This window comes from Chelonia mydas, chromosome 7 (assembly GCF_015237465.2).
Source record: "Chelonia mydas isolate rCheMyd1 chromosome 7, rCheMyd1.pri.v2, whole genome shotgun sequence".
NCBI lineage: Eukaryota > Metazoa > Chordata > Testudines > Cheloniidae > Chelonia > Chelonia mydas.
The window spans coordinates 68,393,756-68,414,816 of record NC_057853.1 but is presented as its reverse complement, the minus strand read 5'-3'; positions in this window follow the sequence as shown (position 1 = coordinate 68,414,816).

The following is a 21,061-nucleotide window of genomic DNA, read 5'->3' as shown; positions in this document are numbered from 1 at the left end:
AAGTTTTTGTTTGTCTGTTTTTTGTTTTTTCAAATGGGTGCCTCAAGCCATATGGAAAATTAAAATACATGGTGTGATTTTCAAAATGCTGGGCACTCAAAAGCTCTCATCTAAGTCAGAATTTAGGAGCCTATTTTTAGCCACATGTGTTACAGCAAACATGTCATTTGAGTCTTGAGCAGCCTACACAAAGCAGCAGTGCAGTCTGAGTCATGAAACAGCTAGGACATTTCCTTTTAAGGGCTTGATTCTGCATCCCTTAAAGTGAGTAAGAACTACTCAGTGTAACTTTAGTGCTTATTCGCATGTGTAACCCCACTAGTTAATAGGACTAAGAATTGGTGAAATTACTTACAAACTGTGAACCTGAAGAAGAGGAGTTGACTTCCTTTGGCTCGAATTGTGAGCCATAAACTGGTGAGTGGAAAAAAGTGTCATCTGTTAAGCTGTGTCTTCTCAGAAAGCTCTCTGAAAGAAGACTGCCTGTACTCCTATGCAGTTGCTTCAACCAGGCACCTAACTGAAACAGCTGTTCTACACAATACATGTATCTTTTAACTGGTCTCAGTGTAACCCAGAATAACTTGGCTCCCAAGATCAGGCTCTTGAATATAAAAAGATGAAATGAACTTTTGTCTGACTCATGTGTGGAGGGGACTCATGCAGAATTTCAAAGTTTGATGGCTGAGGGTGGGGAAGTGAACCCACTGGACTGAACGAAGGCGCGCGCACACACACACACACACACGTCATTTATACATATCTATATCTCTATATGTGCATGTGCGTGTCACGCACACACACACTCAGGGTTGGCAGCAAAATATAGTGAAAGCTACTTAATTCAGGTTTGTTTTGAAAAAAAATAGTGCAATTTAAAAAGTGACAATAGTGGAGCAGCACCCCAAGGGAATCAAAAAGTTCTAAAGATGAAGTTGTTTTCTAGGTTACGGTCTATAATCCTTGATTGAAGACTGAGCCAAATAGAGCACCAGGCATCAAAGTACAACAAATCTGCTCTGCATTGTTACCTTGGGCTCCCCAGCTATTTGCCTGCTTGTTGTGTCCACCTGTTTTTGCTCTTCTCTTATTTACATTGTAAATTCTTTGTAGCAGGGACCATATTTTTATTGTATGTTTATACAGTCCTTAACACAATAAGACTTGAGCCTCAAAAACACTACCATAATAAGCTGCTTACAGGGCCAGATTATGATACCCTAACTCACTAAATAGTACCTTACATCAGAAGTAGTCCATGGAAATCGGTGTAGAATAAGATACTAAATGTGAGCATCTGACCCAGTAAATATAATCTATGCTAACAATTAAATCTAGGGCCAGACTGTCACACTGGTGAGCTGTTATTTATACAAGCACTGCCACTGAAATCAATGAGACTACTTATGCCAATAACAACAGTTTGCTATTGTGAGTGAGTAGCTCACAATATGGTCCATAAGATCTTATTACTAATAAGAATCAAAGACACTTTGGTTCTTATTTTAATTTACTTGTAGCATTTATTTTATAATCAGCAAGGGGAAAAAAATCCACTGATGGTTAAAAAACACCCCAGGTTTTTTTTTCTTTTACTAAACCACAGCATGTGGGGTATCACTGTTTGGAAAATATTTTAGGAAATATCAGCTATAGAATATACTTTTTGACCTAGCCAGATATATGTATTATAAATGTTTAGTGCAAACCACTGGTATAATAATTCTGTGTTTTCCCTTATCAGTTTCTTCAAGCCAGTGGCCTAAATTGTGATTACATCAAAAGAATAAATTTTAAGAAGCCTCTGAAGACAAGAAATGCTTTGAACCGTCTTATACTGTACAAGTAAGAATAATTTGCTCCTATTGATCTCCTAAAAGCTGTTGTAATGATGATAGGCTGACAAGTTAAATACTACTGAAAAGTAAAAATGCTCATTTTCTTCCTTGAAGGATGATGATAATGTGATGAGTGTGGCCTAGATGCACTCGAATGGATCCTGGTCATCTCAAAGTTAAGAAGTTCCCCCCCGCCCAAGTTTTTGTGATAAAGCATTTTAATTATGCACACAAAATAAGGAGGGAAATCTAACAATAATAAAAAGCTCCAGTTTTTTTTTTAAAGGAAACTTTTTGAAGTTGTTTTTTTATGAATTCTAGTCTTGTTGAGAAGGAGTGGGAGAGTCTGCATTCTTTCCATATCCATAATTTCCCCCCTACATTTTCACCATAGGGAGGCAATGAGAAGGACTCAGAATCTTGTGTTTTGATTACAGATCTGATTGTAGGTTCAGCTATTTTATCAAAACAACATGATACATGCAGATCTGAGCACACACGCTTCCCAGAATACCTATTTCAATTAACCCAATAGACTTTGCGCCAGATTCTCAACTAGTGTAAATTTGTGTAAATTCCTTGAAGTGAATGGAGCTACATCAATGTCCACTAGTTGAGAATCTGGCTCACTAGCTTTAATTCAACATTTGGCCTTTCAGATTGGGACAGAAGTTATTCAAGAATTAAAATGGAGGGTCAACGTTTTTCCATAAATATACCTCTAGCTGTATCTCATTATTTGTATGTCACTAAGGCCTAGGGCCAGTAACTGTGATCATAGGCCCATTACAGTAGGATCTATACAAACATATAAGAATGACCCTATTGGGTCAGATCAAAGGTACATCTAGCAGAGTATCCTGTCTTCCGACAGTGGCCAGTGCCAGGTGCCCCAGAGGGAATGAACAGAACAGGTAACCAGCAAGTGATCCATTCCCTGTTACTCATTCCTGGCTTCTGGCAAACAGAGGCTAGGGACACCATTCCTACCCATCCTGGCTAATAGCTATTGATGGACCTATCCTCCATGAATTTATCTAGTTCTTTTTTGAACCCTGTTATGGTCTTGGCCTTCATATATCCACTGGCAAGGTATTTCACAAGTTGACTGTGCATTGTGTGAATAAATACTTCCTTTTATTTGTTTTAAACCTTCTGCCTGTTCATTTCATTTGGTAACCCCTAGTTCTTGTGTTATGAGAAGTAGTAAACACTTCCTTATCTACTTCCACTACTCCAGTCATGATTTTATAGACCTCAATTATATCTCCCCTTAGCTGTCTATTTTCCAAGCTGAAAAAAAGTCCCAGTCTTATTAATCTCTCCTCATACAAAAGTCATTCCATACCACTAATAATTTTTGTTGCCCTTTTCTGAACCTTTTCCAATTCCCCTATATTTTTTTTTGAGATGGGGCGACCACATCTGCACACAGTATTCAAGATGTGAGTGTACCATAGATTTATATAGAGGCAACATGATATTTTCTGTCCCATTATCTATCCCTTTCTTAATTATTCCCAGCATTCTGTTTGCTTTTTTGACTGCTGCTGCACATGGAGTGGATGTTTTCAGAGAACTATCGACAATGACTCCAAGATCTCTTTCTTGAGTGGTAACAGCTAATTTAGACCCCATCATTTTATATGTATAGTTGGGATTACATTTTCAATGTGCATTACTTTGCATTTATCAACATTAAATTTCATCTGCCATTTTGTTGCCCAGTCACCCAGTTTAGAGAGATCCTTTTGTAGCTCTTCGCAGTCTACCTGGGTCTAACCATCTTTAGTAATTTTGTATCATCTGCAAATTTTGCCACCTCAGTGTTTATTCCTTTTTCCAGATCATTTATGAATATGTTGAATAGGACTGGCCCCAGAACAGACCCCTGGGGGACACCACTATTTACTTCTCTCCATTCTGAAAACTGACTATTTATACCTACCCTTTGTTTTCTATCTTTTAACCAGTTACCAATCCATGAGAGCACCTTCCCTCTTATCCCATGGCAGCTTACTTTGCGTCAGAGCCTTTGGTGAGGAACCTTGTCAAAGGCTTTCTGAAAATCTAAGTACACTATATCCACTGGATCCCCATGTTTGTTGACTCTCTCAAAGAATTCTAGTAGATTGGGGAGGTATGATTTCCCTTTACTAAAACCATGTTGACTCGTCCTCAACAAATTATGTTCATCTATATGTCTGACAATATTGTTCTTTATTATAGTTTCAACCAGTTTGCCTGGTACTGAAGACAGGCTTACAGGCCTGTAATTGCCGGGATCACCTCTGGAGACCTTTTTTAAAATTGGTGTCACATTACCTATCCTCCAGTCATCTGGTACAGAAACTGATTTAAATGATAGGTTACAGATTACAGTTAGTAGATCTGCAATTTCACATGAGAGTTCCTTCAGAACTCTTGGGTAAATACCATCTGGTCCTGGTGACTTATTGCTAATTAATTTATCAATTTGTTCCAAAACCTCCTCTAATGATACCTCAATCTGGGACAGTTCCTCATACGTGTCACCTAAAAAGAATGGCTCAGGTTTGGGAATCTCCCTCACATCCTCAGCGGTGAAGACCGATGCAAAGAATTCATTTAGTTTCTCCGCAATGGGCTTATCGTTCTTGAATGCTCCTTTAGCACCTCGATCATCCAGTGGCCTCACTGGTTGTTTAGCAGGCTTCCTGCTTCTAATGTACTTAAAAAAAATTGCTATTACTTGAGTCTTTGGCTAACTGTTCCTCAAATTCTTTTTTGGCCTTCCTAATTGCATTTTTACCTTTTTACAGTGTTTATGCTCCTTTCTATTTTCCTCACTAGGATTTAACTTCCACTTTTTAAAGCATGCCTTTTTGCCTCTCACTGCTTCTTTTACTTAGTTGTTTAGCCACAGTGGCTCTTTTTTGGTTCTCTATATTTTTAAATTTGGGGTATACATTTAAATTGAGCTTCTATTATGGTGTCTTTAAAAAATTTCCATGCAACTTGGAGAGATTTCACTTTTGGCACTGTACCCTTTAATTTCTATTTAACTAATCTCCCCATTTTTATGTAGTTCCCCTTTTTGAAATTAAATGCTACAGTGTTGAACCACTGTGGTATTTTTCCTGCCACAGGGATATTAAATTTAATTATATTATGGTCAATATTACCAAGTGGTCCAGCTATATTCACCTCTTGGACCAGATCCTGTGTTTCACTTAGGACTAAATCAGGAAGTGCCTCTCCTCTGGTTGGTTCCAGGACCAGCTGCTCCAAGAAGCAGTCATATTAAGGTGCAGTCCCTGCCCCAAAGACCTTAGAATTTAAATGTAATTCCATTAATTTAATTGTGGCTATTCACGTAAGTATTCACCTGAGTGAGAGAGTATGTTGCACAAATCTGTCCCTGACTATGGAGTGGACTGGAAGGAACAGAATGGAGGGCAATCTATAGTTGGTAAATTATCACCAGAAAATGGCACTTCTGCAAATCTAGCCCATAATATGGCAATTTGAATAAACTCACATGAGATAATTGGGATATGCCTGGCCAAATGCTGCTCTCTACTACACTGGCTGACATCAGGAGTGACACAATTATTCCTTATTGTGCCTGAGAAGAGATCGTATCGTGGAATCTCCAACCAGTGCTGCACTGTTTGAGGAAGAAGGGTATCAAGTAGGTCACCTTCCAGATGTTTTCTTTAGATTACTCTGAATCTGGATTATACATGTTTAGATGCCCTCTGCTCTTTCCTTAGTACACCAGAGCTGCTTGAGCCAATTCTAAGCTATTTAGCAGTCCCCACCAGTATTGTACATTCTACAAAACCCCGTTTCATTTCCACATTTGCTCAGTTCTCGGATGTACATGAATAGAGCTAGTCAAATAGCAGGAAAAATGTATATTCATAAATGTTTTCATGAATAAAAGCTCAATGTTCAGTTTTCATTGATTTGTGTGGTGTTATTGATCCCTTGAGTGAATTTGGATGTCCTCTGGGTATTTGTAGAAGTGTTTTTGGATCCAAAACTTTCATGAATTTTAGCAGTAATGATTATTCATCTAAAAACTCATACTAGAAGTACATTTTTCCATCCTGAGTAGTGAATAAGGATTTCCAAAGAGTGTCATTTACTTTAAAAAATGAGTGCAGTGTAACCTCTAGATAAAATATATATAATGAAATTCAGGGGATTCTGTGATGGAAGAGGACTAAACCAAATAGTATTTTATGCCAAAAATGAATACTAAATAAGAGAAATCTAGGACTGGTGGCTCAAAACAAAAAACTTACCACCTTAACTGAAATCAAATAAATAAGAAACAAAATAATATTTATTAATGTCACTTCTGGCAGAAATATTTGACTGCAATACTTCAATAACAAGAATGACTCAGTTTTCATTTCCCAGGCATGGTAAGGTTTACATTTGTAAGATTAGATCTATTTTTTCTATGCAATAGTAGTGACAGAGGGGACGCAGGAAAGGATAAAAAAGACTATTACAATTTAGCTTTAACAACAGAGTTATTGAAGCAGGTCCCCATCATGTAAATTGGTGCAGCTCCATTGGTTTCAGCAGAGCCACACCAAAATGTACATCAGCTGAAGATCTGGCCCAGGATATTTAGTTATTTTAAATGGGTGGGATAGGGTTAAACTAAATACAAATACAGTAACTTGAGGTCTATTAATTGTTAAATTGGATCTACTGTCCCTTCACAACTTTATGACACCCTCACATTTGCAACGATAAATAATAGATCCTACAAAGTACAGGCTATTCAAAGTGAAGGTAACAATCCGGCATTGATTCACTTCATCCCGTTCACATATTTTCAACCGGATTTCCAAATATTCTAAATCACTGGTACCATTCTGGAAATACAAAGCAGCTATGAACCCAGTTGAACTGGTCAGTCAAGTTGGGTTACTGAAAGCTTTGTATCACCAGGCCAATATAAAGCGGGCAGTGTGTACTGATGAACCTGGCCCTCTGTGTTTTTAGACATGTCAACATAAGAAATTCCCAGGTTTCACTTCTTGGGTATTCAAAGGTCATTTTTTAAAGCATTGTTTAGAAGGGGACACTTACCACATTCATTCTAATATTAGCTACGTGAGGCCAGCTCAGAGATTGAAGGCATCTCCTATGTATTTGCTCCAGAGGTACCTCTCGTTCCTACTATACAACACATGCTAATGACACAATTTTTACCAAGCTGGGTATACGGATAAGACACAAACTTCAACAGAAACTTGTTAAACTGTATTATCATCTCTGCCTAAACCGAAGTGATCAGAACTGTGCTGGATAACTCATAAGGACCTGTCTAACTGGAAGAACAAAAGGAAGCTCTTAATCCACTTAGATCAGGCAAAAAGCCTGACTCCACTGAAGTCAATGGCAAAGCCTCCATTGACTTCTTTAGGGCCAATATTTCATCTTAAGTGTTTACAAAGTTACGAGGATAGAGTCCATACTGAGTTGAGCTGAGATGGTATTCAGATGAGATACACCAAGTTCTACTGCTATCACTGACTCGTAGATTACCAGGGAGCTGAAGAAGGGGAAATTATTTTTCCATAAAATACAATCATTTATTAAGTGAACCCAAAGATCAAGGTTGATAATTATATGCAAATATCAGATCAGTTTAATTAATATTAATGAACCATGATTTAAGTTAACAGCTAAGTGAATAGGGCACGAGTTTCCTCTATTAATAAATTGTTGTTAGCCTGGTTTAATGAAAGAAAAAGCATTCATTAAGATATATCAGATGCTGGATGTGGAATATTAGGTACAGTGACCACCCTGTCATCACTTGATCACAATGTCAGCTCTTGAGGTTTAGAAGATATTGGACAGTGTGCATCCAAAACTACTCTGAAATAGACAATTAAATTATTTTCATCCAATATTAATTTTGTCTGATCTTAAAATAAAATGGGAACAAATAGTACAGGAAGAATTTAAGGAAGATAAGTATAAAAGGTGTGATACAGGAGGGCCAGGGAGCAGTGGGAGAGTGCTAGAGGGGAAATATATAAGCTCAAGGCTAATTAAGGCGTGATTCCCTGTAGACTAGGGAAGGTGGCTGCAGGTTAATTGGAGCACCTGCAGTCAATTAAGGCCCTGTTAGGAACCTAATAAACCCCCCTGCGTCAGGCAGACAGAAGAAGGAAGGAAGAAAGAGAGAGGGAGGACGGACTGACTGACCGACCGACCGACCGACTTTGGAGGTGTGTTGAGAGATTTGGAAGACCTGAGAACTGGAGTAAGGGAGACCCTGCCCAGCAGGGGAGGGAGACTCCCTTCCCCCCAGCATCTAAGGACAGAGGGAAACCCCATCTAAGGGGGATGAGGGTAAGAAACTCACAGGGGTTGAGAGGGGCTGGGACTCACAGCAAGGAGAAAACCGAGACCCCTCCCCCGCTTCCCTCCTCTACCACCTTCCCGGGCTAGTAGTGGGGCCCTTGGCACCCAAAAGCAGGGGCAAAGGGTAACATCTTAGCTCCCTGCCAAGAAAAGCGCAGGACCCACCAGACTAAAATCGGCCATCCTGCCACAAAGGATATAAAAAGTTTCTCAGCAATCTTCCAGGAAGGAAGATTGAAATTGGTGCAGCTTAAAACTTATGCAGGTTGTATTGGACTCCAGACAGGCTTTTCAATAAAAGATTGCTACCCAGCAACAATTGCTAGAGTGGTAAACTAGAAGGTGGAAAGGTTGCTCAGATCCTATGGCTGTTTTACAAATGTATGGATGTATTTTTGCCATTCAGGCACAACCCCACATGGGAGGTAGTGCAAAACCAAACTCCCTTGGAAAGCAAAGCTCAGCTGGCTCCCTGCCTCCTAAAGGGTCCTAAACATAGTGATTATTCCCAACGTGAGAGTTACAGGTGATCTCTATTTCCTTTACACCAGCTGAGCACCTCAAAGGGAGAAAAGTGGCCCATATCAACCAACACATGCACAGCTCCTCATTACCAAATAGCATATACCTACTTAACTAATCTCTTTCAAATACCTAAGAATCAACATACCATATTTAAGATAGAAAAATATATATTTGGGACAATTGAATCATTTTGTGCCTTCTGACAGGAGCACAGCCTTTCTGCTAGTAAGGGGAATGCTACATGTCCTCTGTTAACTATTTCCCTCTGAATCCTATTTCAGAACCCTCAGGGTAAAAACATTCCTCCTAATATCCCCTTTACAGCTTATTTCTTTTCTTTAGATCACTTCCATTTGATTTACTGATCAGGTGTAATGACCAAAAAAGTTTGTTCTCAATTTTTCTGTGTCATTTCTCAAGTGTCCTCCCCTCTGCCCAACCTAAACACCTTCAGTTTCTCAAGCCTTCCCTCCTAGGACTTTTTTCTCTCAATACACACATGATTCTTGAATTTTCCTTCTGAACCTCTTTTAAGACTTGGATGTTCTTTTCAAAGATAGGAAGCATAGCAGCCACAGTTTTCCAGATAAGGCCTAACTAGTAATCCATATAATGAAATCATTTATCCCATGATTTAAGTGTAATCCTTTAATTTGTACACCGTAGTACTCTGTTTCTTTCCTCATTGATGACACTTTTCTCTCACCTTCGCAGTGTAATCCAGTATTTTCCATAGAAACCGGTAGTCTTTTGTTTTCTCTAGCTCTATTCTATTTAGCTAGGTGCTTCTCTTTTGCTGTTGGTTCTACATTTTGACAGACTGAAATTTAATTACCATTCATTCATCCACTTGAACAGATCCTTCTGCAATTTGTTACTTTCCTCAACTGCATTAACTTTGCCTACTATTATTCCAGACACCCCACTGTGGTGTATTGAACAACTGTGTTAAAATTGAAAGCTGTCAGTTCAAATTCTTAAGGGTTTTCTGATCATGCTTGCAGGCTTGGGGGCTCGGTAAAGAAGCATGAGTTCTGGGTATAGCAGCAGTTTGTGAAGAGCTAGCCTTGAGTTAGGTGGGGTGGATTGTGCCTCTCTGCCTTAGGGAGCAGCCTGCTTTCTCTCTTTTTTGGTTCTTGTATGTTACTAAAAAATAAAGTTGTGTTACAGTGCAACCTTCCTGAAAGAGTATTTTATGGGTTTTGTTTTTTTAATCCAACTTCTCTATTTATATGCTGTGAACACCACAACAACCCCCCATTTAGGCCCCTGTCCAGAAAAGCTTAACTTTGCTAAAGTCAATGGGACTGTTGGGGACACTGAGCTCTACACTAGGTAACTCGGGAGGGTGGAAGACCACAAGTGCCGAGGAAGCCCTCCTGCTCTAGGCCCGGATAAACCAAGGCCCCTTTGCTTCTTGAACCCTCTGTGATCCTGCATAACTCTGAGGAAGCTAGCACACAAACAGACAGGTTTGCACACAGCTCGCCAGCCAAGGCCAGCTTCGGCCTGGGAAACAGATAGATAAGGCAGAAATGTTTAGCAAAAACCGGTAACAAACAGGACCAAATAAGGCAAGGCTCGGTCAATGCTACCGAGGAAAAACACAACTGGCTGCTTTAGCCGATTGGCTACGGTATTGTACAGGGCAACAGGTAATTGGTTGCATAAGCTTGTGTAGTGAAGTAGGCAAAGGTATAAAATGGAATCTGCTGCACTGCTGTAGGATTTGAGACAGCTCAGTCTCCCTGCACCCTATTTGGAGCTCCAAATAAATCTCTCTGCTTCTCCACCCCGTTGTGGTCATTGGCGCGACGCACACCGGGCAACGAACCCAGCTGTTGCTTGCCTTGGGCACTCTGTGCCGGCAACAGGACTACACATATGCTTAAATTTAAGCATGTGCACAGAATGCTTCGCTGGCTCAGGGACATAATTTACCTTTTGCCAAAAGTCCATAAACTTGTTCCACCTCATTTCTGTAGCCAGATGCGGCCCCCTTCCCTACCCCGCCCCCCTAATTTCTCTTTTGAATGCAGTCTGTATGGTTTCCTGTTATGCTGTTAAAAAATCACAAACAGCAGCTAAAAGTATGTTAGATGCTTGCCTAAAGCTACAGTGTTCTATATTACCAATTGTATTCATGCTTATGAACATGTAATGAAGGAGATGGTGTGAGTGACAGCCATTGGCAAAGCAAAGAAGCAAATATCGCCTTTTATGGAACCCTGGTATTATCTGGGTGAAGATATAGATCTCGAGATGGGTAGCCAGGTTAGAAAATGTAACAGCATGCTAAATTCGGGACCGGATGGGAAGCAGTAGAGCCGTCCTGCAGATCTGAAGGGACTCCGGGGACTCTCGTCACCTAGCTGGCTGATCTCTGGGCACCTGTGAAACCTGGACAGTCTCAGCCACCCGAAATCAAAACCAACATTCGTGCCTGCAGTCTGCCAACATGAATGAGTTGTGTGTGTGTGTGTGTGCGCGCATGTGTGTGTGTGTGAGTATAACTATGCAAATAAGGGAAGCAATAAATCAACCCTCAGTACCGCTCAAGTTCGACCTTTGTTTGTGATTATTTCTTGACTGGTTCCAAGAACGGGTAACAGTTTCCTTCATCTTCAGAATAGATGTACTCCTTGTGTCATTACTGATCTCTTAGAAAGACCTATAACTTTTGTAAAAAGACAACGTCAAGGAACACCATGGTGTGAGCTTGATATTTGACTTGGATATTTGAGGTTGATCACACAGCATTGCTTTTTTTTCCTGATTGCATGAGAAATTAAAAAGACTGGGACTGTTCACCTTGGAAAAGAGATGACTAAGGGGGGATATGATAGAGGTCTATAAAATCATGAATTGTGTGGAGGAAGTGTTATTTACTCCTTTACAAAATGTAAGAGACGGGTCAGCCAATGAAATTAGTAGGCAGCAGGTTTAAAAACAAAAAATATGGAAGTATTTCTTCACACAATATACAGTCAACCTGTGGAACTCACTGTCAGAGGATGTTGTGAAGGCCAAAAGTATATCTGCGTTCAAAAAAAGAATTAGATAAAGTTAATGGAGGATTGGTCCATCAATGGCGATTAGCCAAGATGGTCAGGGGTGCAACCCCATGCTCTGGGTGTCCATAAGCCTCTTACTGTCAGGTGCTGTGACTGGATGATAAGGGATAGATTACTTGAAAAACTGCCATGTTCTCTTCATTCTCTTTGAAGCATCTGGCTTTGGCCACTGTTGGAAGACAGGATACTGGGCTAGATGGACCATTGGTCTGACCCAGTATGACCACTCTAAGGTTCTTATGGATGAATATAATTTCCATAATCTGGAGAAGGCTCTGAAGAAGTCACCAGACCTTTGGAACTTTCAGGTATGTCTTGACAACCTACTCAGGGTCCTGAAGAATGTTTTTCCCCTCAGGTCAGATTGGCTAGGACCTTGGTGATTTTCATCTTTCTCTGCAGCACACGGCATGGTTTACCTACTGGGATTTATTTCACTTAGACGATTCCCTGCTATTGCAAGGACCTCGGGCATGTGTGGCACATTGGTCTCTCCTGTGCCCATCTGCGGCTGGCCCTTGTCAACTGACTCAGGCTCACAGGGCTCGGGCAATGAGGCTGTGTAGGTGTTCAGAGTCAGGCCTTGGGGTATTTCACTGCAGCTTAGGTAAACCCTGAGTCTCCTAGGGACTGAAATGGTTTGATCTAACTAAAGTCTTTGTGCTTATGGATGAAAATTAATGGCCTATGATATATACAAGAAGTCAGACTAGATGATCTAGTCATTCTGGCCTTAAATTCTATGAAAGGTAAAGGTAGTAATAAGAAATATGACAGATAAAACAGGATTAGAGAGTTTAGAATGTTTAAGCCTTTTCCCTTCTCTGCAGCTGTTCCAGTTTGAATTAATCTTTCTTAAACATGGAAATACCTTATCTGATGCATCCTAAGACTGCATTAGCCTTTTTTCACAGCCACATCACATTGGTAGCTCATAGTCATCCTGTGATCAACCAATACACCATTGTCTTTCTCCACCTCTGTTTCTTCCAATGGATGAGTATCCAGTTTATTCAAGACATCCTGACCTCAGAGTAATACTTTATATTTTTAGCTTCAGATACAAGAAAGATACTACATACAAATAGGAGGAATATATTCAGTGGGTTATAACTTTTGTTATGATACCTTACAAGAGACCTTTTGCATAAAGCATATTCCAGTTACATCATATTCACACTCATAAGCATATTTCCATAAAACATTATGGAGTGCAGCATCACAACACCATAAAACACAAATGAAATGTGGTGTTGGAATTATCAAAGGGATGCTGAATTGTCTACCTTGTGAGAAGAATTAGCTGCTAATGCCTCTAATCTATGATGCAACCTTCTAACTAGGAGTCTTGCCAATTCAGGTTCATTTCCCACCTTTTCCCATCAAAATCTTTTAACAGAGAGAGAACCAGGAGACAGAGAAAAATTGTCTGAATGAATGAAAGGAGAAAGAGATTATACAGGAAGAGGATATTTCAACACAAAATCTTAGCAACTGTCTCCAACTTGATAATAATAAAAACTAACATGAAGCAATTTAATTTCTCATTTCAGATCTTAGCTCAGTTCTAGGAAATGTCCTTCAGCAAGAAAGTATTTTCTTCACATCACATAAAGATACCCCAAATCTTTCAGTAAAGTTCCTGTAGTCTTTTATTGTTTCATTCTTTTTTTATTTCCTGTTTTCTTTATTCAGAGTTTTATCTTACATCCCTTTGCCAAGGATTCCCACTGGGATAATAACTTTGTGGCTGAGAAGCATTTTAGTTAGGACAATATGGTAGCGTCATGATAGCAATGACTACAGACTCAAAAGCATAAACTTTCCTTGGCAGATTTGGACAGTTGAAAAGGGGATCTGCTTTCTGAAAGCATTTACTAAGGGCCAGATTTTCAAAGTGCTCAGTTCCCATTTACGCACCAAAAATAAATGATTGGAAATGTCACAATGAAATCTCTGGGAAGAAGTGAGCAGAAAAAGGGAGTAGAATTCATCAAGGCTCAACCACAGTACACAACAGCCAGAGAGAGAATTTGCTTCACTATGTGAAGAGATGTTTCAATTACTCCTCCACTTCCCTGTATAACCAAGGAACCCCAAGATGAATTGTGCTTTCGAGGCACCATGCATCCCAGTGATTCTGCTGGTACAGCGGTAAAACCTCCCTTTAGAATGGGGAGTAGTCTTTTATTAAGCAAGGAGAGCTTGTATTAACTATTCAATTACTTCATTTATTTATTAGACAGCTCTAACACCACAGAAACCACACCCTGCAGGTCCTTGTGTTGCTCTACGGACCGGTGGTGTGCTGCCCTCTCGTGTAGGGGTGTGAAATTTTTCACCTCTCCAGCAACACTCCACCTCCTTGTGCAAGAATAACCGTTCCACACAAGAGCTTTACTGCTACTCCAAAATAAGAAATAGCTATGTGCTTAACACACAACAGAAGATCTAGATTTTGCTGATGTCATAGCTCAAAGTGTCAGCTCAGCCAACATATGCATAAAAACCACAAGGCTGTCCAGAATCAGAAAAGTGTCAGGGTTAACATTTATCAAAAAGCAAATCAAATGAGAACCTCAGCTACTTCCAACTCAAGCATTACCTTAGAAGGCAAAGGATTACAATAAATGAGCCAATTTACATACCTTGGTAGTAATATACAATCCAATGGAGATCTTGAGAAGGAAATAATATTTAACTGGCAAGGCAGCATTTGCATTCACCAACTTAAACGAGGTGTGGTCATCAAAAATCTACAACTTAACAACCAACATGGAATCTTCACCTTAAATTTTATTTCCATCTTAGCATACAGATATGAAGACTGGAAATCAACCAAAGGTACAGACAAACCTCTAATGCCTTAGAGAGCAAGTGCCTTAGAACAATACTAGGTGTTAAACTGAATGAATTTATAACAAGGGAGAATTTTTTAATGGAGCTCAACCACTCCTTATCTCTAAAGTTATTTAATGAGAAGATAGAAATATTTGGGACATGTTAAGAATGAAGCCAATCAGAGCATCTGCTCTGGCAGGCGTGCCATTGGGCAACTGGAGGAACATGCAAAATGGGCCAACTGAAAGAAACCCTTTATCAAACATAACTCAGCATCAGAAAACTTCACCACCACAAAAAAAAAAAAAAAAAGGAAAGCACAACCTGAGACATATAGGGATAGCACAGCCTTGTTTATTCTCTAAAGAATGTCTGATTGCGGAAAGGATTCAGATTTGCTTAGTGTACATTGAGTATATAATTTTAGGGTGGGGGTTCATACCTCGTCTACATTTCAGCCGAGGAGTTCAATAATGTTAGGTTTAACCCACTATAATGATATTCACCTTAGCTAATTCTTAGGCAAAGCAAGCCTAACGATACATCCCTATATATAAAAATATAATGTGTGGATCTATTTATACTTATCTACTTGAGGGATTGTTTTAAGTTTCAAAATCATATCTGACCTGGGTGGGCATATTAAAATGGTAAGAATCAGAATTACACAATGATTTTATAGAAATCTGTGTAAGATATTCATCTTACCAGTTTTAATAGCAGCTGACCATTATCATTCTAGATAAATATCCATATATTCAAATCTACCTTATTGATGGATAGACTGTCTAGCTCAGCTCTGCAGTGGGGAAATGAATATATGAAAAAATAAAAAAATGAAGTAAAGTGAACAGATCTCTGGCATCAAAAGAATGACTCTGTGGGATACAAAGAAGTAAAACATGGGGATGAAATGAATTGGAACTGAATCTATTTGCATTACGGATTGAACACGATGTGCTCAGTAGGAAGGCAAGGAACACTTCACTGAACAATAGAAAAATAAGCTGAACATCTCGGCAATGTTTTTAATATTCAAAAAAGAGCTTTTGTTGTTGTTAACTCTTTAGCCATATTTTTTTCTTAACACTTCTGTCAAGGTTCCTCCCCCACTCTGAACTCTAGGGTACAGATGTGGGGACCTGCATGAAAACCTCCTAAGCTTACTTTTACCAGCTTAGATTAAAGCTTCCCCAAGGTACAAATTAATTTTACCCTTTGCCCTTGGAATTTCCACTGCCACCACCAAACTTTAACTGGGTTTACTGGGAAACGTAGTTTGAACACGTCTTTCCCCCCAAAATCCTCCCAACTCTTGCACCCCACTTCCTGGGAAAGGTCTGGTAAAAATCCTCACCAATTTGCATAGGTGACCACAGACCCAAACCCTTGGATCTTAGAACAATGAAAAAGCATTCAGTTTTCTTACAAGAAGACTTTTAATAGAAGTAAAGGAATCACCTCTGTAAAATCAGGATGGTAGATACCTTACAGGGTAATTAGATTCAAAACATAGAGAATCCCTCTAGGCAAAACCTTAAGTTACAAAAAAGACACACAGACAGGGATAGTCATTCTATTCAGCACAGTTCTTTTCTCAGCCATTTAAAGAAATCATAATCTAACACATACCTAGCTAGATTACTTACTAAAAGTTCTAAGACTCCATTCCTGTTCTGTCCCTGGCAAAAGCAACATACAGACCGACACAGACCCTTTGTTTCTCTCCCTCCTCCCAGCTTTTGAAAGTATCTTGTCTCCTCATTGGTCATTTTGGTCAGGTGCCAGCGAGGTTACCTTTAGCTTCTTAACCCTTTACATGTGAGAGGATTTTTCCTCTGGCCAGGAGGGATTTTAAAGGGGTTTACCCTTCCCTTTATATCTATGAAAACTTCTGAAATAAGTCTTTTTAAAATCTCTCTCAAGTTACATGTTAGTTATTAAATATAGTCAAGTGGGGCCTGGGAAAATGGACATTTTCTTTTTCAAACAACTGGCCCAATATTACGCTTTCACTTTCTCTAATAAATCTCTTGGTTTCAAAATCCACTCACATTGAGAATAAATTCACATTTGTATAGGAACAAGCACTTAAAACTGAAAAGACTAGAAGCCTCCAGCTTGTTGAATCTTATGTCATGTTATCAAACCTGAAGGGGAAGGGAAAAATAAATGCTTTGTTTAAAAGTGATCCCTAACATATAATCTATGTAGTGCACAAAACACAAACATATTATAGGTAAGGCTGTGAGTCTGTCACAGAAGTCAGATTCCGTGACTTCTGCAACAGCTGGTGTGACTGGCCTGGGGGCCACTTGAGTAGCTCAGGCAGACTGCCTACTGGGACAGTCTCAGGCTGCCATGTCCTTCCACCCCCCAACAGCAGCAGCACCCACAGTGCCCCCAGGCTACCTCCCCTTGCAGCATCCAAGATTTAGTCAGGGGTATATAGGACAAGTCATGGACAGGTCACAGGCCATGAATTTTTATTTACTGCCCGTGACCTGTCTATGACTTTTGCTAAAAATATCTGTGACTAAAATGTAGTCTTAATTATAGGCTGTTATTTGTGACTTCATATGAAAGGCCCTTGATTAGTAAGTAAAAATAAAAGTTTATTCGAACTTCCAGCCATGAAAATTTAACCTGCAGTAAATGTACCAGACTGTGATACCCTGGCTCCTGTTGAGTAAATCTCATTCCTCATTGATTTCAATTGAGTTGTTTTAGTAGTATGGTACCACTGAAAAAAAGTAAGGGTGACAAGAATCTGGCCCTAAGAGTCTTGCTCAGTTCTTTGCTCCTTGTGCATCTCACCAACAATAAGAATTTTAAAATCCAAACATAGCCTCAGTAGTATCCATGCAAGTCCAATGTCTTCAGTGGGGTAGCACACACAACTTATTAGGTCTCACAGCCCAACCTCATGCCCACAAAGTCAGTCGGCATTTTACAATAGAAGTCAATGGCTACAGGATCACTTGAATCCCACTTAAGCCTTGAAAATATGTGCCCTGTGTGCCGTTTAAGTCCCACTTAAGCTCTGAGAGACTTAAGTTTTGCACAGACTTTGTGCTGGCTTTCTGGACACAGATGAATTTCACCCAGGGAGCAAAATTGTTTAAGAAGTTGCTATTTTTATAGTCACCTATGAAAGTAGACCTACAGCCACACCCACCAAACCCTGAATGAAATACTAACATTAAATGAATGAATATATTGCTTCTTAAATCTATTGAGGTGGAAGCTTAATCAACATGCAAGCCATCATCACTATTGTCTCACTGCCATCAATTAGCACTTTCATAGGAGTTGTCATCCTTAGATTTCAAACAACTCTACAAAAGTCATTACAGATGTTCCCCATTTTACAGACAGGTAAAAGAGCATGGAGAAGTTGAGTGACTTGCGCAAGTTAATGGCAGAATCAGGAATAAAACTCAGGTTTCCTGACTTTTAGAGGGGTATTGTATACACTTGACCATGTTCACCTTATCATTGTTACAGTTATTGTTTTAGAAAACGTAATCCTATGTCACTTACCAGCCTCAGGATATTGCCTATATTCTTAAATTATATCTTCTAGAGAGAGTGTTCGGAACCCAAATGTCAAAGGCTGAACCCCACAGTATTTAAGGAAAGTTTGCATCTGGCTCTAATCTTTGTGTTTTGGGCCAAAGCTCCTTGTCTGGTTGTGAATTGATTTTCCCGCTTATCCTTTGCTCACACGCTCCATCCTCCCACTTTCCCCTTTGAAAATTTTCATCAGAAAACGTTACCAGTATAAGCATCAAAACCCAACATTATCTCAAGGTGCAGAGTTGTAGAGAATTGTTCTGGACCCCGATGAGAAAATCCCTATGTCGTTTTGAGTCATATTGGGCTACCACTGTATTGACAATTCTTTTAAAGGCCAATGTTATACGCCTGTGATATGGTATGCTAGGATATTTCCGAAGTACCTGCACTACATGTGCAAAATAGTTATGGTGCTGAGACAAATGGCCATTTTCTTAATGTTATATCAGCTCAAGGGTTCCTTTTAGTCCACAGAGAACAAATATAGCTATTTAATAAATACTATAAAATATAATTATGCATGTTAAATCATACTCTACTATATATAAACAATAAGGGCCCAATCCCACTGTGAATTCTGCGGAGGCATAAGGCTTAGCTCAGTATAGGATTGAGACCTAATTGTAATATTACATACTGGCCAATCTCCCCTGATATTTCACATGTGAGGGCACAATATATTTTATATGCATTAAATCTAGGAGTGTCTGAGACAAGTGGAATTTAGCTTGGCTGAGACAGAGCTGGAGAACTGGCACCAATGGACTTAAACCTTATAGAATTTTATATGGGACAGAACAGTATGGTTCTATAGAAATGAAATAGGATTTTATAAAAATCGTTCCGAAAATGTTCAGAGGTAAATGACTAATCCAGCATCCTTTAAATTTAATGGTTCTTTCCATTGGCTTTAGTGGACATTGGAAGAGACTCTTATTGATGAATGATATCCTTTGTGTAGGATTTTTGAAGCCTTTCTTTTCAGGATCACAACCTGGTCATGATCATGATCAGGAAGTAGGCGATCATACCTGATGGTCAGAACTATGGGGGTGACCAGGCCTGAGGTTAGAGTGGAACCAAACTGAGCTGGTGTCAAGAATCAGGGCCAAGGGACACCCAGAGGCACAGTTGGGAAGCAGAATCGGGGTCAGAATCTCAAGTGTCAAGGATGGAGAAGGACAGGAACTGGAGTGGGCACAAGCGCAGGCAGGGACAGGAGCAGGCATGGGCTGGATGGGAGCAGAACCACGTGCAGGAAACGGGATCAAACACAGCTGTGGGGTGGAATGTGTTGAACAGCTACCAAGTTCTGGCGGCTCCTGAGTCAAATATTAGCTTAGCACTGCCCCTCCACCAATCAGGAAGTGCAGTTTATCAGACACTCTCTGCCAGGATCACCTTTGTTCAGTCTGTTGGTAGAAGACAAACCTGCTGCAGTTGGCACCCTGACAGTCCTATAGAATTCTATATAAGGATATAATATTTTATTACTTCTATTTGATGGACCCAAAAATCTATGGAAAATTCATCATTTACTTTTAAATTCTGTATGACATATGCAAATAGTTGTAGCTCTATGAAAATCAGTGCAGCTATGACAATTTATATCAGCTGTGGATCTGATCCTGTGTCAGTTGCTTACCTTAGAGTGGGTTGTGCAGGGATTTATGGGGGAAGAGTGAATTCGCAGCACAGTTAAGCTGCTTTCCCCCGACCCCTTCTCACTGATTTCCTTTTATTTCTTCTACCCATGTTGCTGTGAAGTTTTCCCCCATCTCTCAGCAAACCTATGGAAATGGTACTGAATGCTAAAAACTATTAAGATAACCCCAAACAGTCCTATTGAAGGGTAGAGATGTGACATGATTTTAAATTGAAATGGGTCACCTGGCAAGCCACTTTCCCTTTGCAGCACATAGTACCCATTAAAGGACTGCTACAGTACCACCTTGCAGGAGAAATTGTCTTCTTTTCACATAAAGGTATCTGACATTTTGTAACAGGTATTCTCTTTTGATCACCACATATTTTACCATTTCTGAGTAACTATAAATGTCTGTGATAAGTGTAAGATGCAGGTTATTTAATGGAGTAACTGTGGTGCCAATGCCTACCTCCTCATGATGTCATCAAAGCTTGTTTCTCTCCTCTACACCTGAGTCTGGTCTCAGCATTAAAGAGCCTAACACAGCTCTGAAGTCAAGAAGAAGAAATGGAAGTCTGTATTAGAAGTAGTTGCACTTACAAATTCTACTAGGATAGATTAACTGTTAATCATCTTATTTTATAGGATGTAATTTATCTAAAATAATGTTTGCTGAACTGTTCTGCAAACATAGATTATTGTTTTGGTCATCCTGAACTCAGGAAGAAGATGGGCTAAAATTGTCTCCAAATGCCATTTGGTTGTGTTTGTGAAAAGTTGTGCAATTTTGGATTATCTTTAAAGAGGAAAAGATAACAGAGAGATAAAGAGATCTGCTAACTAATTGTGTAGCCAGCAGCCACTGCAATGTTCCCAACAGACCTGAAATAGACAAGAGATAATAAATCCAGAGTAGTTTTCTCCACAGAAACAAAGGCAGTCAAAGTCTCAAAGTAATCAGTTAAAAATGCAAAGAAATGAAAATTCCAGCTCTAAAGTCAGTCACGTAAGGAATAGCAAAACCTATAAATGCAGATCTCACAATCAGATACTCATTTCTTGAAGACTCAAGGGAGAAATTCAGCAAGTCTCAAGGGAAAAAACAATAATAAAAGCCTGCAAGAGGAAAGTTGTGCCAAGAATAGATACAAATATACTTCTGTGCAGTTTCATAA